Below are 5808 nucleotides of genomic sequence, written 5' to 3'. Positions count from 1 at the left end.
GGGCTGTGCCAAGCTCCTGGACTTGGTGCCCTCGGGGCCAGGGATGACTGCTCTGCACCACCGGGGCGTGCCAGAGTGACCTGAGACTCCACGCCTGGCTGAGAAAAGTCCTCTCCCCAGTGCCGCTGTAAGTGCCCGGGCTTTGCCAGGCCTCCACACAGACTGGCAGGCAAAGGTATTCTCAGCTGAGAAATCGCTGTGGCAACCACGGGAGGAGAAGGAAAAGAACACGCAGGCGCAGGCTTCGGGCTGTCTCTCACCTCCCCCGCCCCCACAGCGCATCCCCGCCCCCAAGTCTGTCTGGCTTTGGGGTGTCCTCATTTCCCCCAGTCCCTCTCCCTCCCGCTCATTTTCCACCCTCTGCTCCTCCTGCTTAATTTCTTAAAATAGAAGAATTTTGAGAAACAAATTACAGACTAATGGCAGTGTCAATTCCCATGAGCTCAGGAAAATGTAGAATTTAATTTTAAGTCTGAGAGAGCTTATTTACAGACTGCCTTTTTCCCTTTGGGTCCCAACATCATAAGCAAGCTCAGTATGCCTGAGGAGGGAGTGGTGCAGTAGACGTGCTGATGAGGCAGGGTTTCAAAAGCCCACTCCCTCGCCCTGGGTGGGTGGCCACAGCCCTCACTTCCTGCACACTTCGGTCCATTTCAGAAGGAGCCTCAGCCACGTGCACCGTGCCCAGCAAACTGTGAGCTCGAGAGAGGCAAAGAGGGAGATTGCCCAACAACCTGAACCAGGAACTCCAGCCCAGAACCTCTTATCCAAATTGGATGATATTGGACCTCACGTTTTAGGAGCTTTTCCAGAAGTCTGTGGCATTCATTCCGTCCTTCATTCATTCAGGCATGCATTTGATGTTTACCAAGACTTGCACTGTTTTAGGCCCTGGAGGTATAAAGTTTCTGCCATCAGAAGCATATATTCTCCTGGGATGAGACAGAAGCAAAGCAAATACCCAAATAAATACATGTCAGTTGCAATGAACTGTCAAGAAGAAAAACAAAGCAGTTAGTAGGCGTTCAAGACTGGGGTAGGAGGGCTTGTTCAGAGAGGCTGGCCAGGGAGGACCTGGACCATGTAAACTTGAGCTGATCCTGGAAAGGAGTATACAGTGTGTCTGGGGAAGGCTGTCCGGGCAGAGGGAGCAATGAGTGCAAAGGCCCCGGGCTCAGCATGTTCAGAAAACAAGGGGCCAATGTGGTCAAAGCAGGTGCGAGCCTGGGCCTGGGGTTTCCAAGAGAAGTGGGAGCTGCTGGAGGGTTGGGGCAGAAGAGGGGCAGGTCTGACTTGGCATTTGCTGTCGCGGAGGAAGAGGGTGAGTGCAGCCCCAGCCATCCCACCTGAACTCCTGCCCCAGGTCTGGCAGCCCCTGCCCCTCCTGGACTCCCGTGCTGTCCCCGCTCGGGAAGAGAGATCTGGCTGTGCCTGCCTGGGAGAAGCAGGATTTTCACAGCAACTTTGGTAGGAGTCTGCAGAATGACCTCAAAGATATCCACATCCTAATCTGAGACTAGGACCACAGAACCTAAGAATGTCACCTTCCATGGCGAAAGGGACTCTGCAGGTGTGATACAGTCAAGGATCTTGGATGGCGAAATTACTGGGCTTATGGAAATAACCCAATATAATCATAAGGGTCCTCATCAGAGGGGCACAGAGGAGCCAGAGGAGATGCAGGACAGAAGCAGAGGTTGAAGGGATCTACATTGAAGATGGAGGGAGCTGTCAAGAACCAGCAGCTATCCACACCTGAGAGCGTGCACACGCACCAGGAAAGCCTGGCCACACCTGAGGGCATGCACACTCACCAGGAAAGCCCGGCCACACCTGAGGGCATGCACACTCACCAGGAAAGCCTGGCCACACCTGAGGGCGTGCACACTCACCAGGAAAGCCATTCCACACTTGAGGGCGTGCACACTCACCAGGAAAGCCATTCCACACCTGAGGGCATGCACACTCACCAGGAAAGCCTGGCCACACCTGAGGGCATGCACACTCACCAGGAAAGCCTGGCCACACCTGAGGGCATGCACACTCACCAGGAAAGCCTGGCCACACCTGAGGGCGTGCACACTCACCAGGAAAGCCATTCCACACCTGAGGGCGTGCACACTCACCAGGAAAGCCTGGCCACACCTGAGGGCGTGCACACTCACCAGGAAAGCCTGGCCACACTCGCCAGAGGGTCCAGCCCCCATTGCTTGGAAGGGCCTATGGGGCCTGACATGTGTCCCGCAGGGCGGAGAAAGGCCTCCCCAGCACACATTCTCTTCATCCAAGTGTACCTGGGACTCCCGAGACCCAGAGCCTAGGAATGAGGGTGGCCTCTGGAACCGAGAAAGCCAAGGAACGCTCCCCTCAAGCCCTGGAGGAAACCAGCCCTGCCGACTCCTTTGCGTCAGCTGAGCCTTGTTTCAGCCCTCTGGCCCCAGGACGGTGGGAGAGTAAATCTGTGCTGTTTCGTTTCAGGTTGGCAACAATTTGTCACAACAGTGATAGAAAATTAATACAGCCCTCTTAGATGGATTCCCTAGAAGCAGAGCCCGGGGCTAAGATCTGCAGGCCCAAGGTGTATTGACAGTGAGCTTTTCAGGAAGCACCATGAGACAGAGCAGAAGAAGCACAGGCAGGGAAGAGCCCAGCAAGGTGTGAGCTCAGGTGAGGCCAGTCACCACCCCCCAGGCCTGGGGAGACTCTGGGCTGGAGCACAGACCGCTCTGAACGGTTGGTCTCTCCTGGGTGGGAAGCTGTTCTCTGGGATCAGCAGACAGCAGGTGGGTGTGTGCTGCTCCAGAGGCAGGGGCGTAACCTCCCAGGCATGGCAGTGCTTGCTCCAGCAGTCCTGGAGAAGGGGCAGCGGTGCACACATCCTCAACAGCAGCCAGGGGACACTGACCCCGATGGACACCTGCACCTGGCACAACCGTACAATCGCCACCATCCACCAAGTAAGTATGCACTATGATCCAGGCCCAAGTCTAGCAAAGAAGGTACAGGACTAACTTCCCTGGCCCTAATCATAGTTCTGGGAAGCAAGAACTGTTAATACCCCCATTCAGGTGAAGAAACTGAGGCATAGAGAGGTTAGATAAGCTGCCCAAGCGCTCATAGCTGGTGCTGGAGTGGGGTCCACACTGGCAGGAACTCCTGGTCCCTACGCTGGCCACCTCCTGCGGGTGGGCAGAGGATGGCACGGCCTGTGCTCAGGACGTGCTAGGTTGGGCACCTTCTTTCAGCATGTGGTAATTCCTTTTCTCCTCAGCTGGGGAAATAACACCACAGACATCCCTCAGTATCCACAGGGATAGGACCTGGGACCCCCGAGGATACCAAAATCCAGGGATTTCCAAGTCTCTGATACAAAATGGCATAGTATTTCCATATAATCTACACCTATCCTTCCAAGTACTTTAAATCATGTCTAGATTACTTGTAATACCAGATGCAATGGAACTGCTATGTAAATGGTTGTTCTATTGAATTTTTATTTGTATTATTTTATTGTTGTATAGTTATTTTCATTGCTCTTTCCTAATATTTTTTGTCCGCGGTTGGTTGAATCCATAGATGTGGAACCCAGGCATAAGGAGGTCCAAACTGTACTTGTCTTAAAAGACTGATTCTTGGCAGGGCGCGGTGGCTCTCGCCTGTAATCCCAGCACTTTGGGAGGCCTAGGTGGGCGGATCACAAAGTCAGGAGATCGAGACCATCCTGGCCAACATGGTGAGACCCCATCTCTACTAAAAAATAAAAAAAAAATAGCTGGTTGTGGTGGCACGCACGTGAAATCCCAGCTACTCGGGAGCTGAGGCAGGAGAATCGCTTGAACCTGGGAGGCGGAGATTGCAGTGATCTGAGATCACGCCACTGCACTCCAGCCTGGTGACAGAGTGAGACTCTGTCTAAAAAAAAAAGAGAGAGAGAGACTGATTGTTTACAAAGAAAGGAAGGAGATTCATCAGGATGTAACAGAGGTTATCTCTGAATGATTTCTACTTTCCCTTTATACTTTTTCAGAGTTTCCAAATGTCCTTCAAACAGAGATTTGGAATGCAGACCAAAACAACGCATGTATTTGGTATCTCTGAATGGACAGGGCAGGAGAGGCCTCCCTTTGGAGAATCCACCAGCACCCTCCCTGGGACCTCCGTCCCTCACCCCAGCTGGGCCCCAGGTGCCTTCCTTGGGCTCTGGCCTGGGACCTGCGCCAGCCTCCCTGGGTGCCTGGGCTGTGAGGGGTGACTCTCAGGTGCTGCCTGCCATGTCTCTTGTGAGGACCAGAGCAGGAAGGAGCCTGTGCAGGAACAAAAAGAAGGGTGAGGGAAGAGGCCATCATGGTCCTGCTGGGCTGGACCTGAGATGCAGCCATAATCCTGCCTTGAGTGTCCCCCAAACCCTCAAAACCAAGTTCCTTTTGATTTATTTTAGTCTACCTACTTTCCTGTCACATCTGATCCAAGCTATTTCTCATCCAGGGAGAGAGAAGAGGGGTACCTGCTGCCCACCGTGTGTGCAGAGCCCTGGGCTGGGCGGTAGACAAGCGGGAATGTGGCTGTCCAGACATCGGGTGTCTGAACCACCCTGAGAGAGGGGGCTGTGGCCTGGCCCAGGCAAGGACACTGAGGCTCAGCGAGGTTAACATAATAGCCACGTACATCCTAGCGGGCAGTCCTTTCCTGTTCCCTCACACTCCCCGGCTCCGGGGACTACCCCTGGTCCCCCAGAATCACTGGGGTCAGGAGCCCTCCTGAAAGGCTGTCTCTGAAATCCTCATACCAGGTTTCACCCACAGGTTGAGCTAGACCAGCCACAAGGGCCTAAACATGGGTGGATGGCTGCATGCCAAAGGCAGGCGCTGTAGCCCGGCCCTGGGGTGTGCAGGCCAGCTGCTGTGTGCACCACGTGTCACAAGCAGGAAGACACAGAGGAAATGGGAAGGTCAAGGCTGACGTCACAATGGGAGACCATGCAGTCACCCAGGGCCGTGTGCTCAGAAGGGCCCACAGGTGGTTCCAGGCTGTGCTGTCACCATCTTGAAGTTGGAAAGTTTTTGAACAAAGGTCCCCGCTTTTTCATTTTGCCCTGGGTCCCTCAGACTGTACAGCCAGTCTGCGTGAGATGCTCAGGCCTCAGGGCTGTCTGCGTCAGCCCGGTGAGGATCACTGGGAGACAACACAAACAGATGATGGGTGGTGGTTGTTTTCTTTCTTCCAAAATTGGACACAGCGATTCCAGTTAATAAAAGCTGCCCAACCTCCCATTCCTAAAGCTTGCTGACGGGTTGGCTTCCAACCCTGCTGTGTGGCTGCATCCTCGGCCCAGACAGGCTCCCCAGCAAGGTCCCAGGCAGACCAAACCGGCCCTGGGCCTCCTCCGCTGTGGCAGGCCAGGCGCTTGGCTCTTCTGGGCTTTGGCTCCTCACTGTGGGGCCTGGGAAGCTCAGCAACGTGCTAGCCATGGCGGCCACAGGGCAGGCATTGGGTACAGTCTACATCTGTGTCTCGGTCTGTGAATGGCAACCTAGCAGTTCCACCTGCATGACGACACATGTAAAACAGTCCCGGGACCTCCTTCCCGCCAACGTCCCTCTCCCTGTTCCGGAAATGGACTGAGGTGAGCGTACCTGGGGAGGCAGCACCTGTGGAGGCTGGGCTTCGAACCCTGACCCCACCCACCCACCTGCCGCCTTGTCTTCTGAGGCCAGAGGCAGGTCCTGGAGTTAGGCGGACACTCACCCACTTCTCCCAGTTCCCAGGCACACTCAGCCCACCCAGGAGGGCAGGGGCCTGTGGTGGCAG

At 54.9% G+C, this 5808-nt stretch overlaps 1 long non-coding RNA gene across 1 annotated transcript; it reads right to left on the bottom strand.

Moving 5' to 3' along the window:
* Nucleotides 1-443: 443 nt before the first annotated feature.
* On the bottom strand, nucleotides 444-4909 carry LOC107973769 (uncharacterized). Its single transcript, XR_001716186.3, has 4 exons — nucleotides 4787-4909; nucleotides 4169-4304; nucleotides 3793-3912; nucleotides 444-932 (listed from the first exon to the last, which is right to left on the bottom strand). It is a non-coding gene; the product is annotated as an uncharacterized LOC107973769 (long non-coding RNA).
* Between the last annotated feature and the right edge of the window lie 899 nt (nucleotides 4910-5808).

Source organism: Pan troglodytes, chromosome 13 (genome assembly GCF_028858775.2).
Source record: "Pan troglodytes isolate AG18354 chromosome 13, NHGRI_mPanTro3-v2.0_pri, whole genome shotgun sequence".
Lineage (NCBI taxonomy): Eukaryota > Metazoa > Chordata > Mammalia > Primates > Hominidae > Pan > Pan troglodytes.
This window is presented reverse-complemented; position numbering and strand designations above follow the sequence as displayed.